The sequence below is a fragment of the Mustela nivalis genome (assembly GCF_964662115.1).
Source record: "Mustela nivalis genome assembly, chromosome: 2".
Classification (NCBI taxonomy): domain Eukaryota; kingdom Metazoa; phylum Chordata; class Mammalia; order Carnivora; family Mustelidae; genus Mustela; species Mustela nivalis.
In genome coordinates this window covers 184,875,170-184,891,377 of record NC_139021.1, presented here as the reverse complement: position 1 = coordinate 184,891,377, position 16,208 = coordinate 184,875,170, and the positions used below count along the sequence as shown (strand labels likewise).

The 16,208-nt window shown below is 60.1% G+C and overlaps 1 long non-coding RNA gene across 1 annotated transcript in view; it reads right to left on the bottom strand.

The window, feature by feature from the left end:
- LOC309859188 overlaps positions 1–16,208 on the bottom strand; it is a 366,769-nt gene that overhangs the window by 230,784 nt on the left and 119,777 nt on the right. The gene's annotated exons all lie outside the window — the stretch shown is intronic.

The window sequence follows — 16,208 nt, the reverse complement described above, 5'->3', positions numbered from 1 at the left end:
GCACCGGAGAAGCACAGGTCTGCTGATGTGCAAGCTCCCTTTCATTCATTCACTCCCTCACTCACTCATTCCTCCCAGTGTTTGCAGAGCACTGGCTGGCCTTCTTCATCCCACACTCCAGTGTTTGCAGAGCACTATAAGGCTCTGCTCTCAGTTCTTGGGGTTCAGAAGCAGAATCCACCGCCTCCCAGAGCCTATGCAGTGTGTAACGAGAACGGACAGCGCACAAGAGATGTCAGTAGCTCGGGTGTTAAGTAGAGCGGTGCCTGTTAGGAGAGCCGCGAGGGAGAAGAGCCTTGAGTGGACGGAGCCGGGGTGCCAGGTCGGGCGGGCAGAGCCGGGGTGCCGGGTCGGGCGGGCAGAGCCGGGATGCTGGGATGGGCAGGCAGACTGGGCAGCTCCCCCTGGAGCCCCTTTGGGGGCTGAACCCCAACCCCGCTCTCCCTGGACCAATCTGCGGCCCTCGGCGTGGTTAGTCAGTCCCCTCCTCCTCCGGGCGTCTCTTTGGGGAGTCCCTGCTCCCCTCCAGGGCGCCCGCGTGCTGGAGATCCCTCTGGGCTCTGCACTGACCGCCTCTCCCCGCAGTTTCACTCGCTCGCTCGCTGGGCTTGGCCAGGCTCGGACAGCTCTCGCACGGACGCTCCAGCCACGACCTTCCCTGGAGCCCCAGACCCCTGGAGCCGACGGTTCCATGACACCTGCAGTCCTGCTGTCCCCGGAGAGACCGCCCCTCCCAGGACTGCCTCCTTCCTAGTAACAGTCAAGGACTCAAGGCATTTTTCTTAGGAAAACCAACACATCCGGAGTCCACACCACTGACCATCTCCCGTGGAGGGCTCCGACACACCAGAGGGCACCCCTCTCCTGCCCTAAGCACCTCAGGGGAGGGTACCAGACCCAGAGTCCCCTGAAATTGTCCAGATGGGCCGGCCTGAGCCTGTTTGCTTTGCCCATCTTTTCTTGAGGAACCCACAGTAGAGCCTCCTGCCCATACCCCCACCCACCCTGCCTCCTGCCCGGCCCTGCTGCTCCCCATGGGCCTGGGGTGCCCCCTACTCTTGGGAACTGGGAGTCACACACGGTCTCTTCACTGACAATCCCCGCCCGCTGGCCTTACCAGACCTGCATGATAACAAAACCTGTATTTTTAAGGAATCTGCCCTAAATGTCAAGTCAACAGCTACACCAGTCGTCTGTGCTGCTTTGCAACCCACTCCCCGAGTCTCAAGGACCTAAAATCTCTGCTTGCCGTGCTCCTGTGGGCGAGTGACTGGAGCTGGGCTCTGCTGGGCAGTTCCCCTGCTGGCTCGTTCCTGCAGGTCTCACTGTCCAGCAGCCTGAGGGGTGGACAGCCCAAGGCGGCCTCGGTCATGCCAGGCACTTGGTGCCAGCTGCCGCTGGGGGGCTGGGGCCTCGGCCAGGACAGCCCTTCTCTGCTCCACCCAGGGGCTATGCCAGGCTTCTGACGGTCCTCTCAGGGCATGCTCCTGAGATCAAGCAGGTGTAAGTAATCAACTTCTAGTCCCTGTGGCTTCAAATGTGTCACCAAACAATCAGTGACACATACAGTGTCAACATTCTGTCCCGAGATCTGAGTATTTGAAAGCTTCCGAGTTGGTGTTTCCCAAAATGCGTTAGTATCCACTTCTGCCCATTAAGAAGAAATGAGCGTCCTGTCGTCGTGCGTGTTCATTTACGTACATGCTAATTCTACACCCCAATGAGCAAAGCAATCCGTAATGCACGTGCCCTGCCAGACCTACGGCCCACCCTTCTCCCGGCTCTGCGCCGGGAACGCGGTCGCGCACGGGCCGCATCAACAGCCCCCAAGCTCTGGTTTCCTTTGCAACTGGTTCCACGGTGTGGCCACCACGGGGTCAGGACACTTACTTCCCGGCTCCCGGCATGGGGAATGTCATGACCCCAGAGTCCTCCCATTGAGCCCTGTGATGCTGGCCGTGCCTTCTGGTTTCCCTGCACCACGACCACGTCGCCTAAAGTGTCCCTTGGTCACCGCATCTCAACGGGAAGCACAGGGCTCCCACGATGAGGAAAACTCAGTAAGAGGTTAGCAAGTTTAGAGTTTAGTGCAGTTGAGAAGGGTGTGGGCGGGGGGTGGAAATGACAAAGGATATCACTGAATCACTGACTCGGGGCTAAGTGCAGGCACTACCCTTGGCCCAAATGAAAGAGGGGGACAGTGAATCCCAAACCCCGCAGGGCAGAATCTTGCAGGGCAGCTGTCTGGAGAGAACTAGGGTCCTCCAGAGAAGGAAGTCAGACGCCCAAGGCAAGCCCGTGAAAAGAGAGGGCAAGCCCGCTTTCCGGCTCCTCCCTCTGTCCAAAACCGACCAGGGCTCGCCACTGCCCAGTCCCGGGGGGTAGGCGCCCACGGACAGAGCCTACAGAGAGCGAAGGAGCAGTGAGAGGGCATCTGAAGGGGCAAAGGCCCCGAGCGGCTCCTTTGCTCGCGGCTCCCGGAGCATCCTCACGCTGATAAAACGTCTATTATGATACACAAAAAACACGAAGGGCGATTTCTTCGGACTAAAGCGAAGTCTGAGCAGAAGTCGTGGTGCTTTTTGCCCGTGCTCAGTGTAGTGCACTTTCCAGACACGCACGCCCCACTCGGAGGACCCCTGTGACACGGGGCTGCCAGGCCAAGAACAGGGAAGGCAGGTGAGTTGAGAAGTCAGCCTCCATCTGCTCCCTGGAGGTCCTTATCCCCTAACCCTGAGCCCAGCCTGGCAGGCTCTCCTCAGGTGCTGATCGCTTTGGGCCCAGAGCTCATCTTCAGGCTGCTCAGCTGCCCCAGTCAGAAAAGTCTCCAGGGGAGGACGGGCGGGGGCGGGTCAGGGGCCCCTCCGCTGCCAGTCTAGACCGCACACAGCTAGGGCACTGTGAGGGCACCGGGTTCCCACCGCCCACCCCCCAAGGTCCAGGAATGAAGCCACGTCAGCCCTACCGCTCAGACAGCTGCTCCTGCACGCCGGGGGCTTTAAGAGCGGGGAAGAGGGCATGAGAGTTTCTCGTGGCCGCTGTGACAAATGATCGGGAACAGGTTTAAGACAACAGTTGATCCTCACAGTTCCAGGAACAGAAAGTCTGAAGGAGAGACCCAGCAGGCCGCGTTCTCTCTGAAGGGTCCAGAGGGGGACGACCCCTGCCCCTTGTCCCATCATGGCCACAGCCGCCCCCACCCCCCACCCCCAGGCGCGTGACCATCTCCCCTGAGTGTCTGTCCACACGCTTCCTCCGGGGACTCACAGAGCAAGGGGCCCTGCTGCCGGAGGCCCACGTCCTATCTTTCATGTCCATCACATCAGCAAAGACCCTATTTCCAGACAGGCCACATGTACTAGGGCTTGGGGCTTTTACAGAGGTTCTGGGGGGACACAATTTAACCCACAACACAGCGCTGCAGGGTGACAGGCAAGTCTCCTAAAAGGAATGTGCAGAAGGTTGCGGAGGGCTGTCAACACCCGTGAGCGTCCTCTAGTCGGGACCCTGGGGCGCAGCGCTCGGGCTGCAACAGGAGGAGCAGGCTAGGAGCCGGGGACCCTCCTCCGGACGGAGCCCAACTCAAGAAAACACCTCCGCTAGCACGTGTTCCACAAAGACATGGCAGTGGAGGAAAAGGTTTGCTTAAAACCCCGAAGAACCATCATTCAGGTTTCAGAACAAAGCATTTAAATACCTTACACTCGCTACGGCCATTTTTGCTGCACAATGGCTTCTGCGTTAGTAAGAATTCCTGCAGAACACCCCTGGTAAAAATCCTCGTGCAGAGCCTCTCTCTCTGAGGCAGATCGTCAGAATCCGCCGCGCTGCCCGCCGCCTGCAGACCGCCCTCACTAGCCCCGTACAAGGGTATTTAAGAAGCATCATCAAATGCATAAAACCAGGCACACTAAGTCACTTCCTCGTGGAGGTTCAACAAGGGAATATATTAGAGGTCCTCAAATCCTGACTCCCTGGAGTCTACTTTCCACGGAGAAATTGGTACGTTCACCCCTGTGTTCCCATCTGATAGGCCAAAAGAAAATGAATGAGTTTTCTGAAGAGTTGAATTGAGTTTCGTAGGAAGAGCATCAAAGTTCAGTGTCTTTATAGAAAGATGTCAACACCAATTTCCAGGAGAAGAAGGAGATGTCTAAGTGTCAAAAAAATTATGCCTAGGAGTCCCTGATAAAGAGGGACGTGGACCAGAGAAGAGGGTAAAAACGGAGAGAGTAGGATTTTTGAATTATCTTTGTGAAATACGCCCAGCAATTAGATCAGGATGGATCCAAGGCAGCCTCCCCTCAGGCCCACCCCGCGCGCCCGCGACCTCTGCTCCGCTCGGGGACGAGTCACAGACAGCTCCTCCACGTCAAGGGAAATCAGAACACCCACAAACTCGGGACGCAGACCTGGAGAATTCCTGCGGAGAAAATGCATATTTTTAGACATGAAAACATTTCCCAGATTTTTAAGTCAGCGTGACTAATTCGATACGTAAATGCGAGAGATGGGTCAAAGGGCTGGGTTTTGAAGAACCACGTATCCAAGGGAGAGAGGCCCAACACCAGCCTGACACCAGTGCCCCACCGGAACGGCACGGCGGCTCGGGGTTGGCGCCACGACGGGGGACGACGGGCAGAGGACGGGGACCGATCTGGAAGAGTGAGGGGCGCGTGGGACCCGCCGGACGCCAGGCGGATGACGTGCAAACGGCGGCCGACGGAAGCGCCAGCGAGGGAGGTCGTGGCTGACGCAGCCCGTGCACCGCAGCGCCAAGCCCGGCCTCACGACGGCCCGCGACGGCGTCCGGGGGCCCCAGACAGCAGCGAAATGAAACACCGAGGCACATGACGGGGCTGGGAGAGGCTGAACTCGTCCGCTGCGCGACGACGGCTGATAAACCCCGTGCACTCCGCGGGGCGTCACACGGGACGAGAAACTGAGCGCGGAACAGAAGTCAGAAGGAAACGACACATCCCCTGCGGGGCGAGCTTGCAGCAGCCCCAGAACAAGCCACGTGCCCATTTTCCATGTCTTCGGAGATCGCCGCTGAAGCCGCGGTGAGCGGACGAGCTCTGAGCGCCCAGGAATCACGAGACCCGCGGGGCTTTGAATGTGGCCTCTAGAAGCCCTGCGCGACGGAGCAGCGCACCCCGCCGACGGCACGGCCGCCCGAGGAGGGAGCTGCCGCTGAGACCGTGACCCCGTTCCTGCCCCGCCGCCCGCGCGTGGACGCGCAAGTCAGAGGACACTGCGATCCTGGGCAGAGGAGGGTCACCTCCCGTTTGCAAAGAGCCTCGTCTCCGGAGCCCGAACGCCCGGCGACACAGCCCAGGGGAAACGAGCGTCCTCCTGCGCCTGGTAGAAAACCGTGTTTAACTGTGCGGGAATTAGCACTGGATTCTCGTGAAATGTGTCTCCTAAGACAAAACCCCATTTTCAACTTAAACGGACTGTTTCGGCCGGCATAAGTACCGCAGATATGGGGGAGAAATCCCCCAACACAGCAGGCGCTGAAACCACCCACAGCCGGGGGAGCACAACCGTCCAAGGGGCCTCTGAAGGAGCCGGGGCCGCCCGCAGGCTCTGCAGCTTCCCAGACCTGCCGCGCACCCGTCCTTGCGTGAGAAGACAGCAGGCACTCACCCGGGAGCGGCTGGGTTTGGGGCTCGCTGCAGGGACCCACGGCTGGCAGACAATCTGGGTTTGCCCCAGAGCTGACTGGGCCCCACGAACCCGTCTCCTCCTCGCCGCCCCACAAGGCAGCCACTCTTTGCCTCTGACAACTGAGTCCGAGCCCCAGAACCTCGTAAAGTTTTTGAGTTGAGTTGAGGGACCCAAACTAAAAGTTGTCTGAACCCTACCAGACAAGAACCCCCCCAACCCTGCTTTGGGGTTCAGAGGGAGAGAGGCAGAAGCGCCCAGCTCCAGTCTTCTTCTCTGGAGACCGAAGGCTAGAAGGTTCTGTGGGCTCTGCCAGGGACAAGGGTGAGTGCTCAACCCCCGCTGGGTATGGGGGGCACGGACGGCTCCCTGTCCTGGTGCGTCTCAGGAGCAGAGCCCCCTGCTCTGGACCAGCAGAGGGGGAGGGGGCTTCCCACTCGGGACAGAGTCAGAAGAGGTGGGTGTCAGCAGCCTCCCCTCGGCTGCCCTGGGCTTTTACATCCACTCCATGTGCTGTGCGACCGAGCTGGGGAGGGAAGCAGGTGCGGCATCCAACTGATGGGGCGCTTTGCAACCACGAGTTCCGCATGGAGATACTGGGGCACCAATACATGGAAGCGACAGGAGGGCAAAGCACAGCTCCCCACACCTGTGCTGTGTCACCGAGGGGCGGACGCCTGTGCTGTGTCGCTGATGGGGACACCTGTACTCTGTCGCTGGGGGGAAACCTGTGCTCTGTCACTGGGGGGGGACAGCATTGCTCTGTCGTTGGAGGGGGGGACACCTGCTCTATTGCTGTGGAGGAACAGTTGTGCTCTCTCACTGGGGGGTACAGCTCTGCTCTGTCGCTGGGCGGGGACACCTGTGCTCTGTCTGTGCCCCCCACACCTGTTCCCAGCAGCCCAGGGCTGCACTCTGCCCCACCCTGACTGTGGGCTACCCACAGTGGGCCTCAAAGACAGAACTGCAGAACTCAGAAGTTGCTAAGTGTTTTGTCTATTAGCAATTCCAAAGCACATCCACATCTTGTAAAGTCTCTGAGAAGGCCTGCAGGCAAGGCAGGCTTCCTTCCACGGATTTCGACTGGGATCTGTGCATAGAACAAGGCGGTAAGTGGCCTCCTGCCTCACAGAGGTCCTCCTCCCCCAGAGGAACCGTACTGAACTCCCATCCCTAAATACCTTTGCACAACAATAAAGTGAACGTGGAAATAAAATCTCCATAGGTCAACAATGAAAGACAAGATACTGTTTCCCCTTTCATCTTCTGGCTGGTCCCACGGGCCCTCCCCTGCCCCAGCCCTGGTCAGAGCCTGCTGGGCTCGGGTTTGGGAAGCAGCTTCCCCAGGACAACCGGGACCTGCTCTGCTCTCCGACGGGCGCTGCGGCTGCCGGGACACCTCCCGAAACGCCAGCGTCTTGTCCAGCCGCCCTCCTCTGCCGCTCACGCCTCCAGCACCTCAAGCTTCACTCACGCAGAGCCTGGAAGGTCCTTGGTTTGTTTTGAGCTCCGGCCTCCATTGGGCAAAACAGATGATCCCCTTCCTGGAAACCAGGAGTGTGGCCATCCCCGGGCCAGTCCGGGCCACGGTAGGTGGTCGCATCACGGCTGGCCCAGCGCCCGGCAGACGTCCCTGAACGCCTGAGGAAGAGGCAGCCCCAACCCTCGGCATCAACCGCACTTGAGGCCTGGGGACGCCCAGAGAACCCACAGTGTGGGGGGCGGCGATGCGATGAGCCCTGTTCCTCTCGGGGCACAGGAGGGACCGGGGCCCGCATCCCTGGAGCCGTCACTGGCGGGAGGGCCGTGCAGGGCCGGCAGCACCGGTGCCCCGGGGCAGGAAGGGTGAGCGGACGGTCGGTGAGGCATGAGAGCCACGGGCATAGGTGACGACCTGCAGGAGAGGCAGGACGGTGGCTCGGGTTTGATGAGGTTATGCGGACGGGCAACTCAGCTTCCCAGTGTGCCCAAGGGCACCGCGCTGGGCCTTCCTCCCACTCTGTCCTCCGCCACGGGGAGGCCTGGGCGGCGCATCCAGGGGCGGCTGGCCAGTTAACTCCCAGACGGCCAGATGCTGGCTGGACCCGGTGATCCTCAGAGCACCAGCATCCGCCAGGCAGGCCTGGCCCTGAGAGCAGGTTCGGAGAAGCCCAGAGGGTCCCAGGAGTGTGGAGATAAGAGATCACGCATGCTAGCCCCCCAACACTGCTGACGAGCTCAGGAGAGAAACACACGCGTGGAAAAGGCACGCTTCCGATGGCTGTCACCAGCTGCACCGGGCCGTGGGGGGCTCTGCCCTCTGTAGGAGGAGGCCCGTGACCCAGGCTGGAACTCTGTGCCCTGAGCTCTGTGGTCCCAGGGCAGCCCCAGGGCCAGTGGCCAGCTCCTTAAAGCCCCCCAAAGATACTAGGTCACAAGCCCCGGGCCCTGTGAATGTGACCTTAGCCCAGACTGCAAATGTGCCTCCGTTATCGCCCTTCCGATGGGGAGATGACCCTGGATTGGGCCAGGGGACCCCAAATGCCACCCCAAGTGTTCTTGGGGCAGAGGGGACTACTCAGGGAGACTCGACCCCTCGAGGCAGACCGGGGACCTGGCGGGGAGACCACGGAGGCCGGCAGACGCTGCCGCGAGCCAGAGAACCCCGGCCGGCACACGGCCTGCACTCCTCCGGCCTCCGGACAAGGGACGATCGATCGATCTCTGGGGTCTTGAGCCGCCCCGTGGGCCGCAATTTGTTACCGCCACGGCAGGAAGCTGCCACAGGGCTACACTGGACGTGTAGAGCCCTGCCTGGGGTTTCAGGCTGAACCCAGGAGAACCTTTTCCCCCATCAAGGGCCCGGGCTGGGAGGAACAAGGACCGACCTCCTGAGCCAGCCTCCCGCCTCCCGGAGAGCAGCTCTTTGCCGCAGGACAGAAGGAGGCCAAGGCTCCAGGAGCTGTAGGAACCGGTGTGGGAGGATCCGACCGGACCCCGCGGCCGCCGCCTGGCTCTCTCGCTGCCCCCAGCGCTCTCCGCCACCCTGAACCAGCCGCGTGGGGCCTCTATCTAAATCATATTAGACGGAGTTGTTTTTTTTTTTTTTTAAAGATTTTATTTATTTATTTGACAGAGAGAAATCACAAGTAGGCAGAGAGGCAGGCAGAGAGAGAGAGGAGGAGGAGGAAGCAGGCTTCCTGCTGAGCAGAGAGCCCGATGGGGGACTCGATCCCAGGACCCTGAGATCATGACCTGAGCCGAAGGCAGCGGTTTAACCCACTGAGCCACCCAGGTGCCCCTTTTTTTAGTTTTTTATTTAAGCTCAATTTAACAATCATACTGTATTATTAGCTTCAGAGGCAGCGCTCAGTACTTCATCAGTTGCATGTGACACCCGGGCTCACCACATCCCGCGCCCCCTCCCCCCCTCCCCCAGTCACCCATCCCCCCACCGCCCTCCCCTCCGGCCACCCTCACTGTGTTCCTAGAGTTAAGAGTCTCTCGTGGTTTGTCTCCCTCTCCGATTCCCTCTTTTTATTTTTCCTTCCCTTCCCTTGTGCCCATCCGTGTTGTTCCTTAAATTCCACCTATGGGGACATCACATGACAACTGTCCGGCTGGCCCGTTCACTCAGCGTAACACCCTCTAGCTCCAGGCGCGTCCTTGCAAATGGCAAGATTTCACTCTGGACGGCTGAGTAGTGTTCCGCCGTCCACACGAACCGCATCCTTTGTCCCGTCATCAGTCAACGGACATCTGGGCTCTTCCACGGTTTGGCTACTACGGACGTTGCTGCTACAACATCAGGGCGCAGGCGCCCTTTCATGCCATGTTTGTGTCCAAAGGAGTTTTGATTCACAGATGGAACAACCCTGCTGAGAACTGCAGACCCGGGAGGTGAGGCCGCCCTCTACGGACAACAGCTCCTGACCCCGGAGGACCGCATGGAGGTAAACAGGAGCCGAGCAGGCGGCCTGGGAAGCAGGGCTGCTTCTGGAGGAGAAAGCTCTACTGTGTTCATACGTGTACAGTCTTCCCTGCCCGTGATGACGTTTGACTTCCATGGAAACCTTTCTGGCCGGGGAGAGACTGCCCCTGCCTGAGCTACACAATTCTCAGAAACACGAGGAACCAGCGCGGCGAGCACAGGCTATGCAAACCCACCAAGCAGAGTCATGCCTCCCGTCTGGCCAGAGCACCCAGGACGCCACGCTGCTCTGCGCCCGTCATCCCAGGGCCAGCTGCCTGGCACCTGGAGCCCATTCCTGGAGCCCAAAGGCCACCAGAACTGGTCAAACAGCCAATCCTAAGGGTTCACCCTGCTCTGCCTCACCTTTCCCTTGGGAAACTCCAATAAAAGTTGTGCCTAGGTGTTCCCGAGCTCCTGCCTGCTGCCCCCCGACCACCCTGGGGCTTCCCCACCCCAAGACAAGGGTCGCAGAAACAGCAAGGAGGTCAAGAAAGCGGAACCCCTTTTACGCAGAGAGAGCGGGTATGCACGAGGACACGTTTGCTATTTACAGTCTTGCCGCTGGCTACCGACAGCTGGACAGGACTGTCCCGACTGCCCGATCCCGGGCCAAGCACTTCCACCAGGGCCGCCTGGGTCCCTCGTATGCACTCGTGACAGCCGAGTGTGTGTGTCCCGAGCTCTTTGCTGCCCTGACTCACGGATGGGTCCCCACGCTTCGACAGCTCTTGGCCGTGCAGAGCGCCCCACTACATGTAGGGACACCCGGGAACTACTGCTTGAATCTATGTCCCCTCTCTGGACAATTTCATGTTTGCTTTTCTCTTCTTGCCTAATTGTTTCATCTCCAGATTAGCGCCCTCTCGGGCGGAGACAGGGAAACGGAAGGGCTCCCTAACAATCTGCTTTTTGCTCCTCCTCCTGCCTCTCCTGTGCTAGGACGGCTCCCGCTCTCCACAGGTCACGCAGTAGTGTCCTTCCTCATCGTAAGGGGCAGGAGTCTGTGATTTCTCCAGGACAGATGCCAACTAAGGAAGGACCAGGTGAGAAGGACCAGACAAAGCCTCCAGGCCTGTGCTCCAGATCCCGGCACTAGACACCTCAAAGACCTCCAGGCTCCAAGGAATAACATGTGGGCTCCTGTCTTTGTCCTAACTGGGTCCTGGACACCTGAAGGACACGTACACAGGACGATGGTCCTCAGGAAAAAGCCGAGACCCCAGACAAAGATGTGACCCTCTCCTCCCATCACCGAGTCTCCGGACACTCAGTCAGTCAGTACCGCACTCTCTTCGCCCCCAACCCACTGCTCTCACCTCCTGCCGGCTCACACGGGACCGCGACCCTGCGTGCAGCCAGGAACCTCTGCCTGGTCCTGCATGACCCCCTGTGAGCCCCCGGACCTGGCCTGTCGGCGTCATGATGACACCTGTCTGTCCGTCTAAATCTCCAGCAGGAGTCAAAGAGAAGTGGCGTGCGCTGCGGCCTGGGTGCTTCTGCGACGCTGAGATGAACTCCCGAGGGATGAGCCGGCTCGGAACCCGCAGGCTGCCGCCCACTGCAGCTGCAGCCCGGGGAGGAGCGTCCCGAGGCTGCACCGTGTGTCCCCTGCGGCTGCACCAGGTCCCCATCCCCTGCAGGAGCACATGCTACCCAGCCTGGGTCTCCACAAGGACTAAGGGCTCCGAGCGCTGCGGGTACAGATTATCTGGGCAGACCCCAGCATCCGGTCAGCAAGACCCCGCTTTGGTTCTGTCACAGCTGTGGGCTAAGCTGCTTCTGGGGCAAGCGTCGGAACGCTCTCATCAGAACTGAGAGATGTGTCAGAGCAAGAGTCCTGATCTCACCAGCCTGGATGAGGCATGTTTTAGCAGAGACATCACAGTAAACTGGCTGATTTTAAATTATATTATGCCTCAAAGTCCCCTTAGCCCAGACCACGTGCTCTTCTGCTTCCTAATCTTCAAAACATGTAGGTTGATGTATTTCTACCCCCTCCTGGGTTTTGCCAGCTAACAGGTAAGTCTTAATTTCATCAAATCCTTGAAATTTCTATTTCCTGTCCACATTAACACCTTAATGAACGGCACAAAGCCTGCGGCTCAGTGTGAACACAGAGGGGGCGGCCATCCCCGGCTGAGTGTTGATGAGGAGGGCAGAGCCAGATGCCTTCATCATTCCCGGGCTTGGGGGGCAGGCACGGGGCACCTCCAGTGAGTGCACCCCCAGGAGGTGCGGTCCGGGCCACAGCCAAACGCAGACCAGCCCAGGGCCTGAGGAGCAAGAAGACCACAAACCTTGTGACAATGATGAAAGGGTACTTGGGCAGCATTCTCTGTCGCAGGCCTGGCTCCCCACTTCAGGCGGGGAGAGGAGCTGCTGAGAAGAGGCATCTGGGGGTGAAGGTGCGGAAGAGACGGGCCCCGGGGCTCTGGGGGCCGCCCGCAGGGTCCTGCCCATTCCCCCAGCGCACCCGCTCCTCCTGCCAGAGCCGGGCAGCTCGAGTCCCCATCTGCAGACCAGAGTCCAGGACTCGCCAACTGCCTGTCATGGGGTGTCCTGAGAGCTGATAAGCAGCTTGACAGCGGCATTGCCGACAGGCATCGTCAACGACCAAGAACTGATCTTATTAATCAAACAAAGACGCCTCCCGGGAAGCACTTTGTTTGCCGAACTACAGTCAGCAGAGAACTTGCTTGACTCCCCGTCAAGAATCGAGATCAATCCGCTAATTGTTAGGAGACTGGCAGAGCCCTGAAACAGAAAGAGGGTTAACCTGTCGACCAGGTTTTCTCTCAGTGTCTACAAGCCAGGCAGGGATCAGGCTCGGGAAGCGGGGGCACGAGGCGTGTGGCTGTCAATCTCCCCTCGGGCTGCGGGGAGAGGAGGCAGGTTGGAGCCCCATGGGCCGCAGCTCTCCAGAGAGGAGACAGCCCAGGTCTCTGCTGCCAGGAGTCTGGGTTGCTGTGCTTTGCATAAATGCATAAATTTGCACAGCATGTTCAGGCAGCCTTAGGCCAGGTGGGTTCTGCAAAAGCTATCATCTTCAGTGCAGCTCGGGGCAACGGGGTCCCAGCCGTCCCCGTGGCCCTGGGCCTGGTGAGCAAGGTCCTCCCAGCCCGGGAGACCGCAGAGCTGACCTCCATGTGCCACCGCGGCCGCCCCCACGCGTCGGTGGCGGGGCCTTGCGGTCTGCCCCCCGCGAGGCCGACGAGGGTGTGTGCCGCCCCGCTCCTTCCGGCACTCCCCCTCCCGGGCTCTCCCTCCTCCCCGTCCCCGTCTCTGAGAAGGCCCTTCTAGGCGGAGGTTCCCAGGCAGACCCTTGATCTGCACGGTTCTCGTCACCATGGCGACTCTCCCCACTTCGCAGGAGAGAGAACCAAGACATGGAGCAGTGCGCGATCCTCCAAAATGGCCAACCAGGCACCCAGGGCTGAGACCCGTGGGCAGGCGTCTCCCCATCCATCCCTGAGCTTGGATCTCAGTGCCAGGCCCTTGTGGGGCTCCAAAGTCCCCTCTGTACCCCTTCTGGCCCCCTGTCCGCCCTCGTGATGACCCCAAGCTCCAGGACCCGAGGTGCAAGGGAGACGGATCACCCAATGGTAGCTCACTGGTCTCACCTCCGGGGACAGGAGCCCTAACACGGTGCTGGTAAACGGGTCACTCTTCCTCCCCCCTCTTCACAGCATGGGAGCCACAGCGCGTGGGCACTGCCAGACCTTCCTGGGGGCGGGGATGGAGAGAGAGGCTGCCCGAGGCTGCCAGACAGCGCCAGAGGCTCGGCCCTTGTCCACAAGACGCAAGAACCGCGTCTGTGTGAGGTCGCCTCAGCCCCCGTCCTGAGACTCTCCCATCGGCCACGGGGGGCCCCGGCGGGGCGGGGACAGCAGCTTGGTCCTCTCCTGCACCTGCACCCAGGCTTTCCCACTCTCCGCATCACCTGTCCAGGACGTGGCCATGCTGCCCAGCCCCCACACTGGTGCGGCAGACCCCGAGGGGGCTCCCTGCTGCCTCCACGCCCGGTGCCATCCGTTCCCCACCCCGGGGGCCCTGAAGGTCACCTGAGACCGTCGGGTCAGGGCAGCCAACCTCAGCAGCCTCCCACAGAACGGAGCGGGAAATCCTCCCCGTGGCAGGTGGCCCCTAACCCCCCCCCCCACCCTGACCTCTCCTGGCTCCTGGGACATGCCAGAACCCAGATGAGCAGCAGTGTGGTTCCCCCTCCAGAGGCGGCCTTTCCCCAGGTCTCTGCATAGCCACTCCCTTGTCCCCCCACATCCCTGCCAGAGGTCACATTCCCAGCGGTGCCCGGCTGACCACACTGTTGAGCTGCAAACAGCACGTCCGGCGCCAGGAGCCCCCCGGCCCCGGCTCCTGCTCGCGCTCTCCTTCCGCTGCCGCAACCCCGCACACGGGGCCTGCGCCGTCCGCGCTTCTCACGGCGGCCTGCGTCAGCCACAGCCGGCCTGGGAGCGCCGTGCGGCCAGGACGCCTTCCTCGTGCACGGGTCCCCAACACCCGCTGCCTCGCTTTCCGCTGAACGAGTGAGCCCACAGCATGATAAACCAAGATCAAATTTGCTTCCTGGGGCGCCTGACCTTCTCGAGGGACACCGATACACGGACAGGAGCCGGCACCGGCTCTCTGCGGCGCAAGTGCTCGGAGCGCGAAGAGACCCGCGGACCTGCTAAAGGGACTGCTCTGGTTGGATTTTCTCGGTTTTGGCCTTGAGACACACAGTCAACCCAAATCAATTTAATATCCATTTCAAGCCAAAACAAATCAGTTTTAGGCAAATTTTTAGGCGAGAACGCCTATTTGAAAAGGCGGCTTTCAGCGCTTCACTGAGGTTTGGATGTTCACATTCCCAGCTGGGTCCCGGCTTCAGACAACGTCTCCGGGGGCCTGAGCCCACGTCTGCAGGAAGATCCACGAACCCCACCAGTCTAAAACCTGGCCGGCAGCTCCCGTGGCCCCACCAACACCTCCTTCTCCCAAACCCCGGTCTCAGCCAAGAGCACCCCTCCTTCAGACACCAAGGTAGGGGCCCTCCGCATCCCGCTGCCCCCAGACCCACGGTCTCTGTACCCTCCCCCACCTCTGGGAAGTGCCATTAGCTCCTCACTAGAAGCAAGAGAAGGGAAGAGAGGGGTCAGCAAGCATGGACCCCGGCTACTGGCCCGAAGCCGGGAAGGGGAAGGGACAAGAGAGGGAGAAACAAGCCGCAGGCGTCGTCCGTCCGAGCTTCGTGGGGCTGCCGGGACAGATCAGCAGAAACGAATTCGCTCCTAGTTCTGGAGGCTGGAGGTCCAGAGTCCGCGCGAGAGTCCACGCGAGAGTCCACGCGAGAGTCCACGCGAGAGTCCACGCGAGGACCGCACTGCGCCCGAAGGCGCTAGGAGGGAATGCTGGCTCGCCCCCGGCCCCAGGGGTGCCGGCCGTCCAGGTGGTCCTTGCCCTGTGGTCACGTCAGGGCGGTCTCTGCCTGCTGCATCTCACCGCCTGTCTCTCCACGGGTTTGCATCTCTTCCGCCGTCTCTGTTCTCGGGAGAACTTGTCTGTGGAGTAAGGACCCACCTTTATCCACAGTGACCTCGTGTAGAAATATTTACCTCAGTCTGCAAAGACCCTTATTTCAAATAAGGTTACTTTCTCAGGTTCCGGGCAGACATATCTTTTGGGGGCCGTTATCGGAGCAATTACAGTCTGCCCTCTGGCCCTCAACACGTCCCCTGCGCCCTGCATGTTGGTGGATGATGTGACCTAGTAACCTGCTTCGTAAAGTGGCTCCAGCCCAGGGTCTGCTTTGGGCTCAGTCCAGGAGGGGAGAGCCACTGCCTTCGTCCTAGCCTCCATGGGGGTCTTCCTGATGCCCAGCGCTCTCCAATGCCCCACATGTAAGGGCACCAGGAGAACAGGCTGCCCGCCGTCTCCCAAAGCTACAGGGCAACTGTGCATCCAAAAAAACGGGAGCGACTTCTCAGCCAAGGCCTGCGTCCCCAGGGCCGGATGCTCCTGCTCTTGCTTCCCCTGCTGCTGCGACAGCGACCACTGCGGAAGGTGGACCCTGGGTCCCCGAGCGAGGACAATGTGGACGGGAGGCCCACCAGTGCCTGACGGAGAAGTAGGGCCAGCACCTTGGTGGTTCTGGGCCTTAGCATATCCCCACAAGACAGCACCCAGCTCCGACGCCCTCGGCTGGCTTTGCTTTGTCCCGTGGAAGAAGTAACAACACGTCTCTTTTTCCAACATCCCGGTGTTTGGGGGCTCTAAAACAGACATAGACGTATTTTTATACCCACACATGCAATTAAGGGGATGTAGGTAAGCACATACAGATTATCACAGAATTAATGGGCTGAAGCCTTACGACATTAGTCAATATGACTCAGAAACCCTAATACCAATGAATGTCCTGTTTGGGGGGAACTGTCCGGGTCTCCCTCACAGTCCAGCTTCAGGATATCCCTGGGGATTTTTTCCCACCTGCCACTGATCCCCATGTCAGAGACAGACCCAGAAGCAGCCTTCACCCTGAAGGAGCGAAGGAACAGCAAACTCTCTGAGGTCAGAAGTCTAAAGGCATTTC